This window comes from Pseudonaja textilis, chromosome 1, assembly GCF_049901715.1.
Source record: "Pseudonaja textilis isolate UNSWEBS1 chromosome 1, rPseTex1.2, whole genome shotgun sequence".
In the NCBI taxonomy this organism is placed as follows: Eukaryota; Metazoa; Chordata; class Lepidosauria; order Squamata; family Elapidae; genus Pseudonaja; species Pseudonaja textilis.
Genome location: NC_141990.1, coordinates 41,693,252 through 41,718,720, shown reverse-complemented (window position 1 = coordinate 41,718,720; position 25,469 = coordinate 41,693,252).

Below are 25,469 nucleotides of genomic sequence, written 5' to 3'. Positions count from 1 at the left end.
AACTTAAGAATATATATATATATATATATATATATATACACACACACACACACACACATATACATATGCATATATACATACATACATATATTCAGTGTTGCTAGTAAAACAAATACATATCTTTAGTTTTGGGAAGCACATTCTTTTGAAAGTGTCATCTTGCACAAGAGGAGGAGATACACAACATCATGCTAGAAAATACGTGGACTTACATCTGGTTCCTCTCTCCTTTCACTTACAAAAATATTATTTGCGTGAAAGAGATTTTCAAGAGGCTCAGATACCATCTTACAAAACAACGTTTTTCCTTGGAGTCAATTCACAAGTTCAGGTGAGAGTTTACAGTGAATCGAGGAATGGGAATTTTTGAGCATTTCCATCAGCTTCAGCTTTCAATATCTCCAGGGGTAACTGACCTGTAATCTTTTACCAAAAGTGGTTAAGTGCTACTCAATTATCTGTACTCAATTCGCAGCTGCCTCATTCCCAGGAACATTAAAAACCTACTGAGGTGCCTGTTGAATGGATGGACTACGTATATAGGTTTCAATCTTAAAAATCTCCACCAACTCAGAATGGAACCAAACCCTGTTGCAAAGAATGCATTAAACAAAAAAGCTGTTAATTTGATGAAACCTTTTGCTAACATTCACTGGCTTTTGCCTGGTAAGCTGAGCAAACGGACTTCCTACATTAAAGGTAAAGAAAAGGTGTTGTTAAAGCGCAAAGCAGGCATTGTGGCAGGGGCAGTGACGAGGCTTGCATTTGCTGCCAGTTTTCATCGGGCGGCTGGTTTCCTTTGGAATAAATTGCGATTGGGAACAAATTCTTGTTCGTTCTGAAACAAGGTTATTGACTCTCTCCCGTTATTTTCTTCGCTCTCCAGGTCCGCGCAAAGCTTCCCTGAGGCTTCTCCCCAAACTGAGCAGGGCTTGCGCCTTGGAAAGCCAGGAGCTGAGAATGGCCTCTGGATCTGCCAGCAAAATACCCCGGTTCAAAGAAAAGCAGATCTGTAGCTGGAACGAAGGTTGATCCAGAAATAGCTAGCCCCTTTTTCATCAGCGGTGGGAGAATCGGAGAACCGCACACCATTCTTGCTTTTAATGTCTTTGCATTGGTTTAAAATATCCTCTTTTACTTCCAAAGTAAGGAGATTAAGAAGAGTGGCTGTTGTATACATGCTATAAAAATAGAGATGAGTCAGTTTAGTGAATAATTTCACGAGAGAATTGAAGAATAACAATAGCAAGCGCTCATTCAGGGCGGCTTTTTAAAAGAACCATTGCAATTAAAAAAAAAAAACCTTCCCCGAACACGTCTAATTAAATAGGCTTAATAAATGGGACCTTTGGAGGTTCCTACTTTTGGGAGTGACAAGGCTTTGATCGAGTCTAAGTCAGAAGTTCGAAGTTGTTTCTTAATAATGGTCATTATTTTCAACCAGCAGCCCCCAAAGAGATCGCCTTTGTACAGTAACAATACTGATGAAATTCATCTGTTATTGCTCATTCCAGGGGGGGTTTGGGATGGGAGACAATCGCCACCAACAGCATCGGTTTCTTTATTAACATTGTAATTAGCGTAGTCACTTCGGTTTCCTGAACAGGAAGAGAGTTTGATCTCAAGCATTATATTTTTTTGGAACGCGTGGATTTGTCTGCGAGCGAAGGAGACCTCCAGCTCGCTTTCTCCCGAACGCTCTTCTGACACCCCATCTCCCCTGGCTCCTCTGCCAATACTTCGGGGAACGGGCTCTCTTAGTTGGGGTAGCCTCCGCCTGCCTAAATGCTGATCCTGGCCAACGAGCAAGAGAAGAGACGAAGCCAGCCTTATGAAGCAGGAGTTCTCCTTTGAATTCCTCGCGTCGACTTTCTCGTTTAATAAAGAAAGGTGGTCGCGTAAATTTGGACAGGCAACTTCCTTTCCATCAGCCAGGGGGACAGGGGCGAAGCTCTTCCGGGAATGGACGGGGCGGAGGCGGGGCTTGACCTGCGGGGTGAAAGGAGTGGCGTAAAGGTGGTTTTCCCATCCAGAGCTCCGCCCACCACAAGCCATGGTTGGAAGTAGGGATCCCCAAACTTGGCAACTCTAAGACTTGTGGACTTCAACTCCCAGAATTCTATGCTGGCTGGAGAATTCTGGGAGTTGAAGTCCACAAGTCTTAGAGTTGAAGTCCACAAGTCTAAGAGTTGAAGTCCACAAGTCTAAGAGTTGCCAAGTTTGGAGACCTTTGGTTTGCAGGCTGCAGCACAATACCGAGATCAGCCAAGACCACCTTGGGAGTTTGCTCGCAGGGTGGATCCAAATCGAGACGCGGGAGGGTTCTTCATTCATTTGGTGGGGGAGGGTTCTTCGATTCTCTTGAACTCAGTCCCAATCTTTTGCTTAGCACCCCCACCCCGTCATCGCAGCAGTGCCAAGCCAGCAAGCCTTGCTTGTTGGGAGTTCCCGGCTTCCCACCTCGCAGCAGTGCCTGGCGGTGCCACCCAAGCTACCTGTTGTGGAGAGCCAGCCACTCCGTCAAAACGAAGACAGGAAAACCGATCCGGATCCTAAGGCATTGCCCGCCCTTTCCTCAGCTGGACTGTTGGTCCTGGGCTAGACGGAGTTTTGCAGCTTGAAGTCAGGACTGGAGAGTTCGTGAGCCCCGCTGCGCTACAGTTTTCAGGCAAAATAAAAAGTGTGGCGGACCCAGCTAAGGACAACTCCCTAGGCTTTCCAAAGACTCTGCGATGCGGATCCCGGGGCCCTTCTGGGTGCAAAGCCTAGTTTTTTCGGTTTAAAGGCAGAATTCCAGAAGGACAAGGCGCTCTTTTCCCTATATATATAGGCGATTCCCCAATATCACCCGCGACTGAGAAGAGTCCGCTCTCGTGGAAGTCTCTTAATCTGGGCCCATTCCATGCGCACGGCCGGAATTGCTGGGGCAAGGAAGGAACCCACTCGGCCAACAAAGCCGAACTCCTTACGCAAGAGAAAGCGCAGCCAGTATCCCCGAACGCTTTGGAAGTCTCCCTTTCCCCGCACCCTACCCCGCGCGTGGGCCCCTTCAGACGCGCCTCCTTTAGACCCGGGAGATTCTGTGCAAATGTAGCAAGAGGATCAACCGTTATGTGTTGCACCGGAAGTTGAGCTACACCGAGAATAAAAGCCCTAGAATAGATCAAGTGTTTTTCAAACTTGGCAGCTTGACTTCAACTCCTAGAATTCCCCAGCCACGCATCTTAAAATTGCCAAGTTTGGAAAAACCAAACCAAACCCTGAGGAGTGGTTAAAAGTCAACATCTTCCCCAAAATAAGTCATTATTTGAGAAGAGCTGGGTGAAGAAAGTAGGGCTCCCATTGATCATTGAAGAAATTCACCAATTGCTGAGGACTTAGCATCTGGGGGGGGGGCAGCCATTTGTCCCTATCTGATACCATTGCAATGGCACACTGTTGGGGTCATCCAAGACTGAATGTTTGTACATCCACAGCATGCATAAAAGGACATCTTCATGGATTTTAGCCTTTCCTATTCACTTGCTCCTCAGATATACAGGATTTCAAAAAAAAAAAAAAAAAACCCACTATTCTCACCAGGGCAGACAAGCACTCTGAGAATTAGTGGGTGTTGTAGTGTAGCCGAAATCAAAAATACAAAGATGGGACGTCTACCCACTGTTCCCAAACTGAGTCTTAAGTCTGGCGCCATCACAGGAAGAATCTCTGTGCTGCACGCGGCTTTCTTTTTAACACTTTAGTCAGGAAATGCAGCTAAATTGGCTCCATTTTGCCTGGGAGGGTCCCAAAACTATCAAAGTTCCTGCCTGAGTTGAGCTCTTGGCTTCTCTTGGCTCAGAAGTGGTTTGTCAATGCCACTTTTTGGGATTTTCATTGTTCTTTTAAACTCGCATCCCAGCCTATAGCCCTGGGATTTCCTGTTGTTGCCCCATCCAAATATTATCAGAAAAACTCACAAAGAACAATGGCAGAAAGAAAGAGAAGACACAGCAGCATAAGAAAACAAAATGTTGGGAAACAAAGACACATTTTTAACAGCTCAGATAATATCACCTAATATGCAACATATGACACGTTCCAAGTCCTAATCTATATGTAGCTCCTTCTTCCTTGCATTACTATGTTTTTCTTGATTTTCCAGTTTGGTTCTTTAGGTCTTTCGGAATTGGGCTTTGCTTTCCCCGCTGGGAATCAGAACACACGGCCTTATATTACAAACTGCTCAGAACTGTTCAGTGATGGCACTTCATCTTTTTGTGCATCCTTGGATATTGCACTGCTTTCTAACTGTCACCAGCATCTTTCCTTCTCCAAAAACAGGAAAAGCAAATATCAGATAGATCTGTTGGGTTGTTGAGTTCTTCAGTTGTGGGCCTTGGGGGGGAAAAAAAGGGAGGGGCTGGAGGAATACCATTCTGTGTGTTTTTGCTGCCATCTACTGGTGAAACAATGTAGAGTTCTGTTTTTTTTTTTTTTTTGTAGCCTTGATTATTACTTTCCGATCTTGGCACTGTTCAGTACCTACTGTGTGTGGCAAGAAACCTATGGAATAATGAAATAAAATGGCTCCATCATCCATTTTTTTAAGGATTTGGATTTTATAAGGGAGATTTTCCTTACCAGATATATAGTAGGAAGCGTAAAATATGATCAGGTGACAAACTGGTAAGCAATATCAAAAACAAGCATATCCCTAACATAACATATTATTCTGATGATTGAAAAATAAAATTGCATCATCAGTACCAGAAGAAGAAGACTATATTATTTTTTTAAACCACCATTGTTCTAACATGAAAAATGCCACCAAATTATGAAAAAATAACTAATTTTCCATCAGAAGAATTAATTAGTGGCTTGTCCCCAGAAATTGTGGTTGCTCCAACATTGGAGGTTTTAAAGAAGGGACTGGACAGGCATTTGTCTGAAATGTTATAGGATCTCCTGCTTGGATTAGAAGACCTCCAAGGTCCTCTGTAATTATTTAGTTAATTCTTAACAAATTGTCTCAAACGACATAATTCGATTATTATTTTTTTGCTGAAAAGCTTACGTAGCTAGATTATTGAACAGAATGATAAATTATAGCTATATATCAATGGTGGCTAAATCGGTGGAGAAAATAAAGTAAAAAGGGTTAATGTTCCTCAAATACCTGAAAGGTCGGCATGCACAAGATAAAGCTGAATTTTTCTCTGTTGTTCTGGAGGGCAGGTCAAAAATCAGTGGGTGGGAATTGCACATAAACAGATTTTAGTAAATCAGATGAAGGAAGCATCCCAGCAACGATGCCCTCTGAAGAACCCAGATCAAGCAGTGTCATTGGAAGCCTTGATGACTCTCTCATTGGTAACTGGCTTTTTGTGGGACAGTCCTTGAGACTCATCTGGAAATTGTGCAGATATTGTATAACAGAGTGAAAAAGTTGTGAGTGTGAACCTATGCCTACGTGAAAGATCTGTTTTGGCTGTTGGTCTTCTATTGAGTGAGGTTCAATGTGATAGTATTGCTCCATCTATTCCCTCCTCCCTACCTCCCCCTCTCTCACACACATACCTACCGTGTTTCTCATATAATAAGGCCGGGTCTTATTTTTTTTTGAGCTCTGAAAAAATGGCTAGGCCGACTTTTCGGGGGTGACTTAATTCCCCCCCTTTGCATCTTTGGGTGGGTGGGAGGCAATGGCTTGGATGTTGACCTCAGTGCTGGTGGGGCACTTCGTATCGGGGTCAATGCAGGCAGCACCATATCCAGGTGTGCAACAAAAGTACTTCCGAACGGCAAGCCCCCTGCCATTTCTCCCCCATTTCGCATGTTTTAATATAGGCCTTAATTTGGGGGGAGGGGCTTAATTTCATTTCATGCCTATAAAACATGTTGGGACTTCCTCTTGGGGGAGGCCGTATTGTTGGAGAAACAGGGTATCTAGCTATCTGTCTTATATGCCACCCAGACTATTTCTCGAAACAATATTAAGAATGTTACAGATAAAAGCACAACTGCAGGAAACAGTTTTATTTTTAACCAAGTTCTAGATGTATCAAGATGCATCCTTGGTTTTAGAACCCTGGCTTCAGACATCTTCTGAGTCTAGTCCTGCCAAAGTGCATATACACTTTTTTATGCTGAATAAAAATATATTTTGGACAGAGCAGTGAGATATTTCTCCCTCCCTCCTTCCCTCTCCTACTTTAGGAACATGATATGCCAAATGGGATATGTGAATTATCTTCATTACATCTTGGTAGCCCCTTTTGATCAAATCTGTTTTTATTGCTATATGTCACAAGGATTCTTCCTCCCTGTTCCCACAAATATTTATTTGCTTTTGGACATCAAATCATGTAAAGAACAATTCAAGGATCTGCATTCATTTAGCCTACAAAATACATGATTGAATGGATGCGTGATATCAGTCTTAAAATATCTGAAGAGCTGTCACACAGAAGACAGAAGAATGAGTGGGTTAAAAGCCATTCATCTTGAAATCAGGAGGAACTTCTGGCCTATAAGAGGAAAATCAGCCAGTGGAACAGACTGTATTACATGGAGTAGTAACTTGTTATGCTACATGTATCCAAACTGAGACTTGACGGTTATCTGTCAGAGATCTGCAATGGATTCTGCACAGATCTGTGATGCGATTAGATGACCTTTAAGATCCCTTCCAAGTCTAGAATTTAGTGAAAAGTCTGATTAGTGATAGAAAGCATTTTGGAGTCAACAGGAGGGACTCGCCTCAGAGTAAATAGATGTTTTGTGGTTGGGCTGCCAATGAACAAGTTTCCCAAGACAGCTATTTGGTGAGTGCACCTGCCATTTACTTCCACAATTCCAAATATTTCTGTACAGGATCTGCTCTTTCCATTTTAGTGGCCTTGGAGATTTTTGGAGCTTCCAAGTACCTAATAATGTTCGACCTATTCTTATGAGTCACTGAAAACTCTGTGAGGAAAAGTGGGATATAAATATTTAAAATAAGCAAACAAACCAAAAAAGTCCAGTGTTTTGGTATGGTTTTGTTGAAGCTGATTGGCATGGCACATGGTTATTTTTCAACTAGCCTCTACCCTACCATTCTTCTCACATGACCAGATGCTGACTAGCCAAGTGTTTCCCCAGCTTGTTTGTCCTGATTTTTCTTCACACTCAAGTTCTGGTCCTACTTATTCCATTGGACTATCAAACTTTTATGGAGCTACAGCAGACCCATCTCCGTCTCCATCTCCATCAAGCACAGCTATCCAATGGTTCCTTTGTCCCTTGAGTTCATAGTGTAAGTTCTTGCACTAATTGGCTAGTGATCCTATACATGCTGAAATTAGGCACTGGCACTTTGCTAACAATGGATGTTGCTAATATATCACAGGGTTGCTGACTCCATACAATATACTTAACCCTAAACCCGGATTAACCATATATAATTGCTGGGTTCACATAACATGCAATGTTCCACAGTATGACTTAAAGTGATTGTTTGATACTAAGATGGCGGCTGGTTTTGCAAAGCAAGCTGAACCAGAAACTACTTAATCTCATTATAGAGTAGTTTAATCTAGTGTGTGGTGTGAACTCAATCAGCATGTATGCATACAAATGTCTGCTTATTGCTTAATGCCTGTTAGCTTTTCTTTGCCCTGAATTATGCAGGTGAAATGAACAGATTTATATGTGTTGTTTATATATGGAGAGCCTACATATGGGAATTAAAATCCACTACAGGTACAAGATTTCTGAATGACATATATCATGTTTTCTATTGCTGTTTGTTACACCATGTAAGCCGTTGCTGAAAGGAAAAAATTTCTGCTGATTTTCCAACATTCTCAGAAGTCCTTCAATCTTTTCACAGCACTTGTCTGCATAATTTTAGACCCTTCTCTTTATAGTAAAAAGCCCGAGCTACTTGAGGATGAAATAATAAAAAGAAGACCCAATTTTACAGGGAATCAAATTGCATCTGTCTCAGACTTGATGCCCTATCCAGAAAGAATGAATTGGAATAGGTGCCTGTCCTCACACTTCCATTTACATTGATGGAAAATGTTTTAGACCTTCAATCCCTTTTCCTCTGAAAGATATCAATCGAACATTATTCCACATTTTATGGCCTCCTGGTCATTGATAATTTATTCTACAGAATCAAAATGGCATGCAAAGCGTCACTTATCACAGAAATGGAGCCTGAGCTTTGTGCAGAAACAAATTGCTTTGAACAACCTGGATGATGGATTTTTTAGTTTAAGTTTACAAATGCTCCTGTTTCAGTATAAGAACCCCATAAATATTTAGATGGCAGTTTTCATATGGCCTATTCATGCTTATCTCACTGCTTCACTTCCACTGAGCTTGGATATTCAACTTTTTTTTTTCTCCCCTGCAATATTTTCAGTTTTTATGCTAACTCTATCTCTCCTGCATCCGGCCTCGGCTCTTCATATCCCCGAGTTAATCAGTCATCCAATTTCCATTTTTATACTTTCCTAAAATTCTAAGATAAAGCTCCGCTAAGGGAATGAGAAAAGAATGAAGGCTCAGCTAGTGCCCAGAATTATTCCCAGTGTTTTTAAACACTCATTAAAGGCTTTTGCAGTATCTCACTTCAATAAACATCATGCTCCAGTTACTACTTCAAATCATAGGGGCATTATCCTGAGCAGCACTTATCAATATTTTAACATGTGAAAGTCAAATGATGTTGAAACATTGAACTATATTTCCATCTGTGCAAGCTAAAATGGTACAAATGCATCTCATGTAATGCAACCCTGCATCCCTTGCTACTTTCTCAGAAGTGATACCCGATTCCTCAGCATTTCATGTGGCTGCTTTGAGTGACTCCAAGAAGAATCCATTTTTTAAAAAAAATAATCTTTTTTTCTTTTTAAAATATTAAAAGAGCTTCCGTCCAAGTAAGTAAGAAAGGAAAGTATCCTTATGGTGATCTGGGATCATGCTAGGGAAGGTGAGGCGCCTTTTAAAAATGGTGGCTTAGAGTCGAAGGGCTTTAATTATGCACATGGAAAATGTAATATGTATGAAATGGAGAAAGTTCATTTTTTACCCTTTAGATTATTACAAGGGAAGGGAATCTTTTTAGGCTATTTGGAATGTCGATGAGAAGGTCTTGGGTGGTTTTCAACAATGGCTGATATTAGAAGTATGGCCAGAAATAAAAACACTCCTTTATTGGAAAGCAAATTAATAGAATTGGTTCCTGACATGCCTAGATTTCCAGGATGTTATAGAAGATGCTGTCTGCCCTTCTTGCTTATCCCTGGATTGCTATCGTTAATTTTGACTATCAATTAAATATTCTTTAAAAAGCCACGTGGCATTAAACTGACAGGAGTGCCGAAGAAATTGAAACCCATTTACAGTTTTTGTAGTATGAAACACAAGGTCCCCAATGTATGCACATTTTAAGCACAAGTATACAGGGGTGGGATTCAAATTTTTAAACAACCGGTTCTGTGGACGTGGCTTAGTTGGTGGGCATGGCTTGGTGGTCATGTGACTGGCTGGGCATGGCCAACTCAACATCACTTACATCGAAGCACGCATCTTCTCGCCTGGCCTCTCATGACTGTGGGGATGCTGCAACAGTCGTAAGTGTGAAAAACTGTCATAAGTCACTTTTTTTCAGTACCATTGTAACTTTGAATGATCATTCCACACAAGCAAAGTACCAGCAAAGGAGGAAGAAAACTCCAGAGAGGTTCCTGAGACAGGAAGTCTAGTCCTGCCAAGAATGTAATAAGAGTTAATGGAGAGGCAGTTTCTGTAAGCAACACCAGAATGTTTCCTTCCTGCCTTCCTTACAGGATTAGGCCAGTAGTTTCTTCTAACAACTGGTTCTCTAAACTGCTTAGAATGTTAACATCCGGTACTAGCAAATAGGTGCGAACCTATAGAATCCCACCCCTGCAAGTATAATGCCCTGCTGCTAAGTTTCCTTTTGAGAAATGTCTTATTTTCAAAAGAGGAGAAAGAAGACAAAGACAAACCCCACTCAGATTCTTAGAAGTTGAATGAGTTGTCATGGCCTCTTGGGTGCCTGACAGGACTTCATTTCAGAATCCTGAAGGGAACCGCTGTAGAAAACAACAGTGATGTCTCATACGTGGTGGAATGGGGTTTTTTGAATGAGGATTGAGTCCATGGATGTCTGAAGTCATTGTTGTGCTACTACATGGGTGAGTATGACTTTGTATAAGGAGGTTCAAAGAGACCCAAAGGAATCCAAAGTATACTTGGGTGGGCTGCACGGAGCACCAAACAATGTCGGTGTTGCTATTCCTATTATAAAATACAGTAGACTCCCCTGTCAATTGTTCTGATAAGATCCAGCATATGAGAGTGACCACATCAGCACCTGATATGATTCTTTATTGTTACTTTGGACTCTGAATTGGATACAAACCAGCAAAAGCTGATATTCCAAGGCAAGTTTCTTAGAGAGAAATTCTTTGACGATGGGCTCCAGGACAAGTCTGAAGGCTTGGAAGAAAAACCTCTGGTCCTGGTGACTAACCCAGATTGGATCCTGCAACATTATCGTGGGATACATAAATTTACCTTTATTTGTAAGTTTCTTATTTCACACTGTGACTTTACATTGAATACAGCAGTGTTTCCCAACCGTGGCAACTTTACGATGAATGGACTTCAACTCCTGGCTATCTGGGGAATGCTTGGAGTTGAAGTCCACTCATCTTAAAGTTGCCAAGGTTGAAAAACATTGGAATAGAGAGCTCCACGTCTTATTTCTTCCCTAAAAGTCATACCCTGTGAAAGTGAACTTGAGCAACCATGAATACAAGAGCAGATACTCTTGATTCTTGAACGATCATCCACAACCCGTTCTAAGGGATTCTCTTTTTTCCATTCAAAGGAATATCTTTTTATAGCGTTTGTGACATATTATAATCTGTCCTTCAGTGGAGTAGAGGTAATCCTCTATTTACAACTATTCATTTAGCAGCTGTTTGAAGTTACAATGGTGCTGAAACAAGTCATGGTCAGTCCTCGCATTTACAGCTGTTGTAGCATCCCCATGATCATATGATAAAAATTTGGGCACGTGGCAACCAGCATGTATTGATGATGGTTGCAGCATCCTGGGGTCATTTGATCATCATTTGCAAAGTTCCCAGCTGGCTTCTGTTAATCAAAGTCAATGGGGGAAACCAGGTTTGCTTAACGACCACACAGTTCACTTAACAATTGCAGTGATTTGCTTAATAACTATACCAAAGCATGACTGATTAAAGCAGCATCTACTGAACTAAATGCAGGAATCCAAGAACTTTATCTTCAAAGGTGTCTTGCAAAGCGCCATTTTGTTTTTCCATAGGCACTTGAAGTGTATGTGGCAACCTTCATTTTTAGTGAGAGACCAAAATCAAAGTAGCCATCGACATTTTCAAGCTTGTCCCCCGCTTCCCTGAATAAATGGCATTGTGGTGTGTTATTGCAGTATTGTTTCCTTGCAAGTTGAAAATTAAAGTTATTCAAACGTCTGCCAAATATACCAGAGAAGTTGGAATACTTGGTTTGTAAGTGCACGGTCTACCTTTTCTTTCTTTTGTTGCTGGAGGAAAATGTCCACTTCAGCTTTCAGCTTGAATAATCATGACAACCATTTTTCCCTTTGGAAAACCATTGTGTAAGAAAAATATTTTATGTGCTGCTCTCAGATCTGCCCAAAGATCCAGAAAGAATCTTTAGTTAGAGTGGTTTTTCATAAAATTTACATCTGTGATGGCCAAATTAAATGCATTACAGAACATATGAAAGGATTTTAGCAAAGCAACGCTTGTCTATGTATATGCAATGAATTGGGCTTTGGCTTGGTTTCTTTTTCTTTTCTTTTCCCTGGTATAAAATCCAGAGTGAGAGGCAACTATCACTGAAGCATCATCTCTGCATGTCCTGACCAGTTTTATTCCCATGAAAATCTTTTTTTATTAAAAACCAAGTAGGAAATAAGTTCGTAATATCTAAATCTTTGGCTGTGGTTGTCAATTTCTTTGGAAGAGAACCCCAGTTTTTCATGGTTCCTTTGTTAAGGAATTGAAAGTAGACAAACAACTGAGAATGTTGTGCTAGTCAATTCTGAAATCTCCGTAATCTTCACCATCTCCATAGCTCGACATTTAAAATTGTATATTTGGTTGTCCCAAAAGTGCTTTTTCAAAAATCATCTGTTTTACTTTGAAAAAAAGGCTGGCTGGTTAACGACATACCAGAATGAGAAGTCCCTACAATGTTTTTTAATAACAGTGACGCAGAGCATCCTGCTTCTACCAGGTCCCCTACACAGAGAGAGCTGGAAACATATTATATAATGAGAAAACATTAGTTTTTTTTCATTACTAGAAAGAGCATTAATGCAAAGTGCAAGGAAAAAGCCATAAAACAAAAGATAATAAAAATCTGGCACAATTTCAGCAGGTTCAGAGTTGCAAGAAAATGAACAAATTCAGCAGATTGTGCCACCAAGAGAGCATCTTGACCTTTGCTGAGCAGAATACTGCTAGCCAAATGCAGCTCCTTAAAGAGAAAATATGTTCTTGCAAGGTTGCACTTGGTTAAGCCTAGCGGCCATCTTTTATGCTAGCAGCAGCCTCTAGGCCAGTTACAAAGGCCACTGTGTATCAAACCCATCAGAGTAATCCAGCCATGAAGTTTGTTCTGTCCCCACTACACATTAGTCTGTGCGCAGCTCGATGTGCAGCTAAACTCACCTATCCTCCAGTAAAACAGACAGTTTGCATAGATCTGGATGCTTTATTGAAAGAACAGGATATGGTGAAACTGGGGAAAATAGGAATACATATAATGAGAACCAAATACAAGATAGACAGTATTGAGTTACTGCTGAACAGAACAATTAATAAATACAAGCAATTTAAATCTCACCAGTGATGCTCTGTGTGTGGGATATGGGTTTCTCCTTAGATGTGCCACAGATTAAGGTCGATTCTTCTTTGTGCTTCTGCCTTCTCCAAATGCTAAAGGAAATGGAGTCTAGCTTTCCAGCATGCACTTGTTTTGAGAGTTGGGTAAAGGAGTTGGGTCAGTTTCAAACAATATAATTGGTATTTGTCTCTCCGGCCACTAGATGGGGCTAGAGAGCAATAACAGTATATAAAAATTATATGCTAGGTCATGACAAAGTTACCCAATGCATTGCTACATCCCATTGTGATATTGGAAGCTGCAGCTCAATAGATCTGGAAGGGTGACATAGCAGCTGACGTAATATCTGTGACTGTTTCAGGAATACAGATATATTGCAATGATGGTCAACTGAACACCTTCCTCAGCTTCGTCATGAGAAAAGACAGGACTATCAGAGTACTATTTAGAATGCAATGCACATAAAGAAGGAGCAGCATCTACAATTGGGACTTTTTGATCCTCCCTCTCTCCATGGATGCCCTTCCATTCATTATATGTATGTGCGGCAGAGATAGAGATAAAATAATGCATTGATTGCCCTACAGCAGCAGCTTTCAGGTGAAATGCAGTGGTTATAACCAGGCTGTCCATGAAAGAAAATTAAAAGGCAAGAGTTGGATATTTATCCAAGTAATGCCAATGTTTGTTTTTTTTTACTGATGCATTGACACTCTTTCCAAAGCCCCAGCTAGGTAAGGAATTCCCAAACCATAACTTCTACAGTTCATCTTTCTATAGCACTTTGGACTGTATGCTATGTTTAAAATCTTACTAAAATTGTGTAATAGATCATACTTGGATTATATGTAACAAATTGCATATGTTACATATAAATCCCATGCATGTAAAATGTTAAAAGAAGATATGTTGTCTTTGGGCATATTCTATAAGCATGTTTTTAAAAAAAGTAATCTCTCTCTCTCGCCCCCCCCCCTCTCACACACACACATTTTATGTGCATGGAATTGTACAATTGCAGCCACTAAATAAGTAAAGAGAGCCTGGCTATTAGAAACATATTGGCATTTAATATTTATAGAATGCATTTTACATTTCTTAACAGCACCATCAGTGAATCAGCACTGCTCCTTATTACAAAGGAAGTTTAAGCCACTTGGGACTGAGAGATGAGAAAGCCAAGTATCCAGGTTAATTTCACCCATGTCCCTCTTTGCCTTGGATACATAGCCAATGAAAAAGAGAAGAATTGGTTCCTTCAAACTCTATTCAGATATATAATAAAAACGTTTCTCCTTTACATAGTGGAGTGACAAGTGACAATACTTGAGATCAGGATCAGGGATGGCCGCTTAATCTTCAATCAGACAGATATCTGGACAGATGGACAGCAGGGAGCACCAGAGTCAAATTAGGGCCAACTAATATGCTAAGTAGAGTTCAACAATGGTGTCCCTTGACAGAAGTGAACCTTTCACATTGTGAGACAGAAACAAATGTGGTATGTGGCACCTTCCAACCAAACTTTTAAACTGTAATCTCTCACCATGCCAAGTGATTAAAATCAGATTAAAATCAAACATGGCAGATAAGAATAATTACAAAAGATTGGTTGAAGTTGAGTGTGACAATGAAAGAGCTAAGGGCATGATAGGAAGGGGAAAAATATCTGGTACTTCCCTTTCCCATGGTGTCCTAAGCATGTACTTAGTTTGCTTAATGGTAAATCCAGAATTGGGGAGTATATATCTATAGTTAGTCCTCAGTTAACAATAGTAATTGGGAGTGGAATTTCCATCACTAAGTAATGCAGCCATAAAGCCCAATGTCATGTGATTGCATTGTTTATTGACAAAATCCCGGCATTCTCCATTGCCATTGTTGCCATGTTCAGAGAGGATTCACCCCAATCAAAGTCATTCTTGGCTTGGCTGCTCCCAATCCTGAACCTTAGTAAGAGGCTAAAGTAGAGTTCTGGGGTCTTCAGCAGTCTCACCTAGCTGCCACCACCCCTGGAGTGCTGCCTCAAACTTTGTGCCATAGCCAGAGCAAAATACCTCAGCTGTCTCCACCACCCTGTGTTCCATGTCCTTGCTGCTCCCAGCTGACCTTCCCCATCTTCTTCCTTTTACTTCTATTGTGGCATGCCAAACTCAGCCCTATGCAAGGCAGCTACTGGCTGTGCCAGACCTTCTCCCATAGGTTGTGGGCACCCGTGTCAAATTAAACATGGCTTTGTTGTTAAGCTTTAGAAGGCTTCCCAGAAGTTCCTAAGGAGGTTGCACCTTGTTATGTCCCTGGAACTTGCCAAAGTCCCCACCCAGGTCCGTTCATGCTGCGGGGGCGTTTGCTGCCCCTCATTGGCTGGCCTCCCTCGACAGCCGGCTATAAAAGCCAGCTGCAGGGTCCGGCCAGTCGCTGATCGCTGGGAGCCTGCTCTAGGCACAGCTAACACGTTCAGTCCTTTATTGCTACAATAAAGTCTTGTTGCATCCATGCCCTGGTCTAGCCTCTCATTGCTCAACTACAACACTGGCGACGAGGGTGGGATGGCTACCAGAGGCAGTTCGCAACAGCTGAAATCACTGAAACCGCTGAGCCGCAGCTGCGCTGCCGGAGAGCTCGGTCAGCAAAAGCGAAAGTAATAAGCGTCTGTAGCCGCTTGTTAGCAAGCTACAGAGGAAAGTGAAGCGCTGCGAGCCGCAGCTGCTCAATACAAAAGAGCGCGAAATTCAAACGGCTGTCGTTTGAATTTCAAGCCGGAATACAGCGCGGTGCTGTTATTCCGAGTCACTGACACTTACGCAGGCGCGAAATTCAAAGCGCTATCAGAGGCGGTAAGCCATCACCGCCTACGCTCTCCAGAAGCGCGAAAATCAAAACGCTGCCAACAGCCGTTGCAGCTTAGCCACAATTGCAGCCCAGAGAGAGAGAGCAGAGAGGTTCTGTGGAGCCTCTCCAGAGCTGTAGTCACTAGCCTGACAAAAACACAAGTGCCATTTGTTGTCCCAGAGAGATTTCTCAACAGCACAACGCGCAGGAGTCCTCATCATGAACTCCAACCCAGCCTTCCCACCGTTCAAGCCGGAAGAAGAAAAATGGGAGTCATACAAGAATCGTTTTAACCACTATATCGACGCTATCGGTCTGGCTGATGCTGGGGAGCACAGAAAAAGGTCATTCTTCCTCAGTTATTGCGGAGCCATCGTTTTTGATACAGCCACAGCACTCGTCGCTCCAAGTGAGTTAAAGAATGTTCCTTGGGCAGAATTGCTAGAGATTCTCACCAATCATTACTCCCCCAGACCATCACAAATCGCGAGGTGTTTCACCTTCCGGATGAGGAAGCAAGCAGAAAAAGAAAGCATCAACCAATATATGGCCGCCTTGAGGACTGCAGCCCTCCACTGCGGGTTCGGGAACTATCTTGATGACATGCTCCTCAACCAGCTCGTCTGCAGGGTCAAAGACCTTCACCTCCAAAGGCGACTACTCACCAAGAAGGACCTCAATTTATCCCAGGCCGTCGAGGAAGCCTTGACAACAGAGCTGGCAACCCATTCAGCCACTGAAATTCAAGGTCCCATTCCCAAACAAAGCTGCGCCACAGTTCATTCAGAAGAGGTAGTCAACGAAGACGACCCTAGCGACCAAACAGACATCCACCGCCTCACCCACGCCAAACAACCACAGGCAGGAGTCAGGCAAGAAGCCAACAGCGCACCCAAACACATCATCCTGTGCCTATCCTGTGGCGGACCTCACTCGAGAGCTACATGCAAATTCAAGGGTGCCATCTGTAACCATTGCCACATCGCCAGAGTCTGCCAGGCCCCGCACAACTCAGCACAAAAGGTTCCTTCCTTTTCCCATTCTGGGCCTCAAAGGCAAGTACTAAATTGTCACACTTGCTACCATGCTAACCACACCTGTCACTCTATTAGTAAAATAACACTTTCCATTTTATTAGAAGGTAAACCTTGTCGTATGGAGGTTGACACGGGGTCAGCGCTCTCAATCATCTCTTGGAGCACTCTCAAGAAAATCCAGCCCAGACTATCCAGAAACCAGCTCCAGAAGTGCCAGATCTCCTTGAGGGATTATCAGGGAAAAGACATTCCAGTGCTCGGCAAAGGCAAGTTCCTTGTTAATTTTAAAGCTTTTAAAGGCCACCTGCCTCTAGTGGTAGTTAACGGCAACCTCCCCAGTCTCCTGGGGCTTGATTGGTTCCCCCACCTCGGCCTAGGGTTAACAGGAGTCCATGCTGTCTCAGCTTCTGACACTGACTCCTTATTTACTGACTACTCAGACGTATTCAGCAATGAGTTGGGGTGTTATAACGGTACCCCCATCTCATTTGCAGTTGACCCCCAAGCGGTTCCAGTCCGGCTGAAACCGCGTAGAGTCCCATTCGCCATTCGGCCTAAACTGGACACAGAACTCGATAAATTATTAAAGCAAGGGGTCATTGAGCCGACAGACTTCGCCAAATGGGAGACGCCAATTGTCACACCCCTTAAAAAGGATGGCAGCCTGAGAATTTGTTCAGATTACAAAACAACAATCAACCGCTTTCTACAAGTTAGCGCGTACCCAGTCCTGGTCATTCAACATTTATTGCATACTTTTGAGCCTGGCAACATTTTTGCCAAATTGGACATGTCACAAGCGTAATAGCAGTTCCCTGTTGACAACCAAACAGCCGAACTGCAGACCATTGTGACCCACAGGGGTGGGTCTCCAGTTTGGCGTAAGTGTTGCCCCGGGCATCTTCCAATCCCTCATGGAGCATATACTACAGGGCCTCCCTGGCGTAGTACCCTACTTCGACGACATATTGGTCTCGGCCAGGGACAGACCCCAACTTTTCCAGAGAGTCAGAGCAGTGTTAGACAGGTTCAGACAGCATGGCCTCAAATTAAAAAAGGAAAAATGTGCCATTGCCACTAGACAGATGGACTTTCTGGGCTATAGAATTGACGCCGCAGGCATCCACCCCCTAGAGTCCAAGGTCAAGGCAATTCATGAGGCACTCACGCCAACCACTAAAGCCGAGCTACAAGCCTTTTTGGGATTATTGAACTTTTATGCATCATTTCTACCTCACAAAGCATCGGTAGCAGAGCCTCTACACAGGCTCTTAGATAAAAAGCACCTTGGCACTGGGGACACAAGGAAGACACCGCTCGGCAGTCAAGTCACTGCTCACATCTGACGCAGTCCTTATTCAATTTGACCCACACCTTCCACTGGTACTAGCTGCGGATGCATCCCCTTTTGGGATTGGCGCCGTATTAAGCCATAGACTACCCAACGGCTCTGAGGCACCGATCGCCTTCTTTTCCAGAACGCTCTCAGCAACAGAGCGTAACTATAGTCAGATAGACAAGGAGGCCTTAGCCGCAGTGGCCGCGGTTAAGAAATTTCATGAATTCCTATTTGGCCACAACTTTGAGCTAATCACGGACCACAAACCTCTCCTGGGTCTTCTTTCCGGAGACAAGCAGGCTCCCCAAGTGTTGTCTCCCAGAATGATGAGGTGGACTTTATTCCTGGCGGCTTACTCGTACAAGCTCATCCACCGCCCAGGAAAAACGTTAAGCCACGCAGACGCCCTCAGCCGCTGCCCCTGCCAGCTCCAGCAGAAGACCCGGCCCCGGTCCACGCCATCTTCGATGTCACCGAGCTCGACCTTCCTGTCACCGCTCTCGACATCGCCACCAAATCCAAGACGGACAAAACCATCGCCCAAGTACTGGACTGGGTGAGGAGGGGGTGGCCGGGCTCTAACCTCGCAGCCGAATTCACACCTTTTAAGACCCGTCAACAGGAGCTGTCTAGCATACAGGGCTGCCTGTTGTGGGGCACCCGGGTTGTTATTCTGGCCTCACTTCGCACACCAGTCTTAGAGGCACTACACGAGGGCCACCCAGGCATCGTCCGGATGAAGGCGTTGGCACGGAGCTACGTCTGGTGGCCTGGCTTGGACGACGACATCGTCAAGTGGGTAAGCTCATGCCAACCCTGCCAGGAATCCAGACCTTCCCCTCCAGTCACCACCCCCACAAAGTGGGAGAGCGCCAACGCACCTTGGTCAAGGCTACACATTGACTTAGCGGGTCCAATACACGGCAAAACCTTTTTGGTAGTCGTAGATTCATACTCAAAATGGATCGACGTGGCCCAACTATCCACGACTACCACGCTAGCAGTTACCAAGGCTCTAACTCGCCTATTTGTAACACACGGGCTACCAGATACCATTGTTTCGGATAACAGTCCCCAGTTTGCCTCAACAGAATTTAGCCGTTTCGCCACAAATCTTGGCATCCGTCATATCTTCACGGCCCCCTTCCATCCTGCCAGCAACGGACTGGCAGAGCGAGCTGTTAGGTCCACAAAAGAAGCGTTGGCCAGATTCAGCAAAGAAGATTGGCATCACAGACTCTCCCGTTTCTTGCTTAGTCAACACTCGACCCCTTGCATGGTCACCAACAAATCCCCTGCTGAACTTCTAATGGGTAGACGCCTAAGAACTGTGTTGGATAGGCTCCACCCTCACTATTGCCCTGACACCCCTCTCGCTTCAATGACGGGGGTCAGAGATTTTGTCTTGCAGGAACATGTATTTGCGAGGAACTATACCGGAGACCCACTGTGGATTCCAGGAGTGATAGTAGCCATCACCGGCCCCCGGTCGTACCGAGTCCAGCTGGAAGACGGTCGCATCTGGAGAAGACACCTGGACCAGCTAAGGAAGCGACAGGGTACCTTCGCCAGCGTCGGATCAGGGGCTCAGGTCGACCCTCAGGTGCTACACCAAGCTCCCGTCGTAGACCATGCCAGGGCTTCTACACCACCGCCACCCGGACCAGAGGAGTTGGCAGTAGACCGGGACTGCCCGATGGGTCCGCCACCGGCACCAGTAGACGGGGCCACGACATCGCCAACCAGAAGCACTACACCGGTGCCTGTGCAACCCTCAGAGCGAGGCTGCACCCCATCACCAACCCCACCGGGTTCCTTGAACTCTGAGACACTTGGTAACTCACCGGAGTTACGTCGCTCGGGACGCCAGCACAGACCGCCCGCTTATTTAAGTGACTATGCGTGTTCGCATCTGGGGGGAAGGGGTGTTATGTCCCTGGAACTTGCCAAAGTCCCCACCCAGGTCCGTTCATGCTGCGGGGGCGTTTGCTGCCCCTCATTGGCTGGCCTCCCTCGACAGCCAGCTATAAAAGCCAGCTGCAGGGTCCGGCCAGTCGCTGATCGCTGGGAGCCTGCTCTAGGCAGAGCTAACACGTTCAGTCCTTTATTGCTACAATAAAGTCTTGTTGCATCCATGCCCTGGTCTAGCCTCTCATTGCTCAACTACAACACACCTCCTTTCTCCAGGTGATGCACAGCCTTTTTCTGAATTTTTGAAAGGCCTCAGAAGCTTTCTGAAGCCCAGCATGTGCAATTTGAAGAAGGGCATGCACAGCCTCAGGAAGAAGGCCTGGGCTTGCCTTGTCAGCAGTGGGAAGAAAGCTGTGGCTGGCAGAACCAGCAGAGGCAACAGAGTGCGCCCGGGGGCAAAGGGCAGAGCGCGAGAGCTAAGTGGCAGCTGAGGCAGTTGAAGTGCCCTTGCAGTTGTACATGTGATTGGGCTGTAAAGGACCTAAATTTTGATCATGTGACTAAAGGAGTGCTGCAATGGCCATAACATCTGGGACTGGGCATAAATACCATCCATTCAGTGCTATTGTAACATTGAATTGTCACTGAATGGATGGCAATTAACCAAGCACTACCTTTACTGTGGGGTTCTCTTGACCTTCTAAACATAATACCACATAATAGTTCATTGTCTAATTCAGGAAAACACCATTGCATGCATGAGATGGAATTAGTAGACTTTGGGACAAAATAATTTAACATAACCTTTATATGTCCATGCAGAGATAAACGCTACTGGATTCAGTGAGGTTTCCTTATGTATGATACAGCATTTGTTCTAGAACTTACATAACAGCATTCTTAGAAATAGCTTACAGCCCTTAGGGGGATACTCTAAGATATAATGGCTGATGTTTTGCTATTCTTAATAGCAGAATGAACCAAGTCTGACTGACTCATTCCAGATGTTTGTCACCTGGAGCTCCCTCAGCTGTTTCTTAAACATCCTGACTTGTATGTATTTCATGGTCATAACTGAATCCTCATCAATATTCTGTGTCATATTAAATAAAACTAGTTTTGTTATGTCAAAAGCATTTTTATCACTTCATCAGCACATTTTTCCCTTAGTAGCTTTCTAAATCTCCTGCTATTCTGATGCCTTCCAGACACACAGGCCCTAGCAGGTCTGCTCATTATGATACTTTATTCTATTTTCTCTAGATTGTCTTCATGGAATAGGACTTGACTACCCAGCACTATTTTTACAGAAAAATTGCCAGCCTGAAGTATGTTATTTCAAACAAATCAAATCACGAGTGTGTTGAAATGTCACAGGTATTGCTGAAATGGAAAACCTGAGAAAATACTCCTTATTTTCCTAAATTTAGAAGTCTGCTAAACTTACCAGGTTCTTTAATTCTCAGTTTTTGGTTTAGATCAAGAAAAAAAATGCAATAACAAATTATTGTATCCTTTCCACGCTTAGTCTATGGTATTTTGTTCTAAAACAAGAACAGGATGGCAGCCTTTTTACATGCATCCAAAAATGTGTGGAAACACCATTTGGACTGATAGTTGAATTTTAATACTGTAATGAGATCAGGAACATATTTTTTCAGCACATCACTGCCAAACAGGTCTTGGTGGGCCAGGAAAAGTTGTGTAACTTTCATAGGTCTATCTAGTGGTTAGAATACAGTATTGCAGGCTAATTCTGCTGACTGCCAGCAGTTCGATCATGGCTGGGTCAAGGTTAACTCAGCCATCCACTTAGAAGTCTAAGTGCTATTGCTATTGCTATCCTCCAATGGAAGTTCAAGAGGAAGATCATATGTGGCAACGCATCAATATGATGAATTTCATCTTTGGTGAACAATGAATAATTTTCATTTTGATTATCTTTGCAACTTAGGCATTCACTAATAATGTAATGTAAAATAATGTAATATAATATATATTACATTTGCAACTATCATTGCTCTATTTGCTCCATTCACTTATGCTTTGTTAGTGAATCTGCTCTTACCATTTCAACCAGCTGTTTATCTTATCATGCAATCTGTTCAATTTATGCTTCATTGTGTTGCGCTCTACATCACACATTATTTTCCAACGATGTCAACAGCATTTGTGCTCATACACCATACTGTAATAAGAGCTCTCATGAATAAAGTGACCTTTGCCCCTTTCCACTCCCTTCAGGAAAATGAAGCAAAATTAAAATCATCTTCCAGATGTTAACATCAAGAATATTTTGATAAGAGTGCTGAAAGTGGTTCGGGGACAATGCAGTAAATGAATGGCCAAGATTGTCATTCCTATTCTTAGCAACGCAGGCAGTGAAACTGTATCATAGATTGTGGACGTAATATCAGTTGAAGCATCCTTTGAAATGTTTATATTATAGGCCAAAGTACAATACGTAGTTAGGAGCAGAATGGACAATCAAGTAAAAATTAGAATTAACACAAAGTTTGACTTAATTTTGATAGTCATCAGGTTTGAGTGATGTCGTAAAATATATTTTTCAAAGAAAGGTTTATTAATAAGCCATAATTTTCAGGCTTCAGGCAAGCCCCAGACTCTTTTTAAAGTCTCTCAAACCTTCAAGATCACATTGTTCTAATTCAGCAGCAAACTCTCAAATGATGACAGAGGTTTCTGAATCTTGTTTTTTTTTAAAGGCTCAATGCAACTATTATGAAACAAGTCTGCTCCAGGCTCAAGAAATAAGATGCTCAGAATTCTGCCCTCTTCTTTCTCCAAGCGATATCATTGTATTATTGCCATAGACGCCACAAATCTTAAGGTCTACTTTTCTGTTAGAATAAATTAAACTGTAATCTCTCTCTCTCTCTCTCTCCCTCCCTCCCCCCTCTCCCCATTTTGGTGAAGTTAGTTCAGTTTCTCTTTTTATAAAACCTCAAATGTATTTTGTTTTTAAATGTGCATAATCCATCACCTGGATTTCTTATTGCTAAGCATATTTCAGTCTAACTGCTCCTTGAATTTACAACTGTTCTCAATCCAGAAATGGAGTTCATATATCTTTAAGTGTCTTTCCATTAACTTCATTGGAAAGGGATACCTTGTTTGTTTATCTAGATGTATTTTTATTCTTATTATGTTTTATGAGGTCTTCTCATATTCATTGCGTACACATATATACGCTTACATTTACTGACAGTGTGTTGTTATAAGCCATTCTGTTTTTGAAACAATACTGAAATTTGAAATATTGAGAGTCTCTGAATGATGGCCTAGCTAGACTCACATGATATGGGAGATCCCAAATTATGTTTTATTTCATTTTATTTCACTTTATAGCAGCTGAAGTTGATAGATGCAGTGGAATTATATGGAAGGGTAGATTATCCTGTTCCACATCTAATTTCCCCCCATAAATTAGTCGGCCCTACCACTCCCTAATATTAACATTACAGTAGGAAATATTTTTCGGCTCAAGAGTTTTTTTTTAAAGGAGTGGTAATTAATAATATAAAAATTAAGGTAGGAAGAAGTTCACACAGAGAGATATTACTGTTGCTGATATTAAGTCTTGAGATGCTATACTTTTTTCTGGCTATCCAACTATGTATCTTTCCTATGTCTAATCTTCATGCATGTAGTCCTCACTTAACAATCATAATTGGGCCCAGAATTTTGGTTGTAAATTGTTGTGCTCATTAAGCAGGACACCATTTGACTTGACTCAATTTTATGACCATTTTTATGACAATTGTGAAGCGACTCACATGGTTGTTAAGCGAATCCATTCTGCCAGATGGAGTTCTTTTTTCTGGAAACTGGCAAAAAAATATCAGAAATTAGCAAATGTCACATGTACCACATTTTCCTGTGTATAAGACAATACTTTTTTCTTAAAAATATTTACCTAAAAATGGAGGGGCATCTTATACACGGAGGCCCGAGAGGAGAACCTCAATTGCGAAACTGCTGATACCTTATCTCTGCAAATTAGCCTCACAAGCGAAACTTTCAATTGCAGAGACAAGCAAACAGATTTCCTCCAATCATGAGCCTTATGCAACTGATGTCAGCTGAGGTTGCAGAGAGCATGTAGCCAGTGTCCACATGTGATAGGTAGCGATAATGTCGGTGCATTCTGAACCCATAAAAATGTCAGAAAACAAAAAAATAAATACCGGTACTGGTAAGCAAATGTCTTCCTCTGCAAAATAAGTGTCTTCTATTTAATGTTTCTGAATTTTGGGTAAGAGAAGTGGGGGGCGGTAGTCCTATACATGCGGACGTCTTATACACGGAAAAATACGGTAACTACGGAATACTGCAACCAGCTGTAAGTGTGAGCTGGTGTTGCCAAGAGCCCCAAATGCAATCATGTGACTGTGGGGGGGGGGGGATGTTCAACTGTCATAACTTCAAGGATGAGTCATAAGTAATTTTTTTTGAACTTGATCAAACAGTTATTTGACTGGTTATTAACTGAGGACCTCTTGTAAACAGGCTTCGATTTTTGTGCTCCTGGGGATAGATTTAATCTTGCCTTATAGATATACCTCACTGACTGACTCACTCATATAGATATATTTTTCTTAAATTTCTGGGTGCCCTCTGATGAGCACTATGAAGTGGGATATAAGTCTAAGTACTATTGCTACCTTGTGACCACTTTTTCACATTCCTGCACAAATAAAGGCACAAGATGTCAAAGGATGCCTGTGGCCAATTGGATTTTCTGATATGATTTTAATTTCCTAAAAGGCCAGTTGCCTGGATGCTTTTCCTGTTCATTTAATGGCATGACTAGTCCAAAACCTTCCCTTCCCAGAAAAACCACACTGCAATCTTATCCCTTAAGTTCCACCCCAGTTGTTATTAGCAATATGCTTTAACACAATATTCCACAGTTTGGTTATGAAAGCATTCATGTACCCATGAGCGACAAGTGGCATCATGCCTGAAAGCAATCTCCACCCACTCTGTTCTCATTTGTGTGATTTTGACCCAATCTGGAGTGACTTCAGTTTGATATGACTTCTTATTTGTTTCACAGCAATCATGGGTATTATTTAAGAAATGATTTCTTTATTCCACAGCTAAGATTCCCACTGTAACCTTATACATTTTGAAAAGTAAGTTCCATTGAGGGTTTCTTTTAAGTAAGCATCACATTTCTAGTAACCTCAATATATAATATTGGTTCTCCAATTTAGGCTGGATAAACATAACCAAACACTTTGTTATAGGTCTTAAGGAAATCCCTTGCATTACTTCATCCTGATAATCTGGAAGCCTGAGAAATTCCATCACAGACTCAATAGCAAGTGCCAAGTCCTGAAACCCAAGGGTGGTGCTGTGTTTAATCTCAGAATCCAAACAAGCATGAAGTGACACTA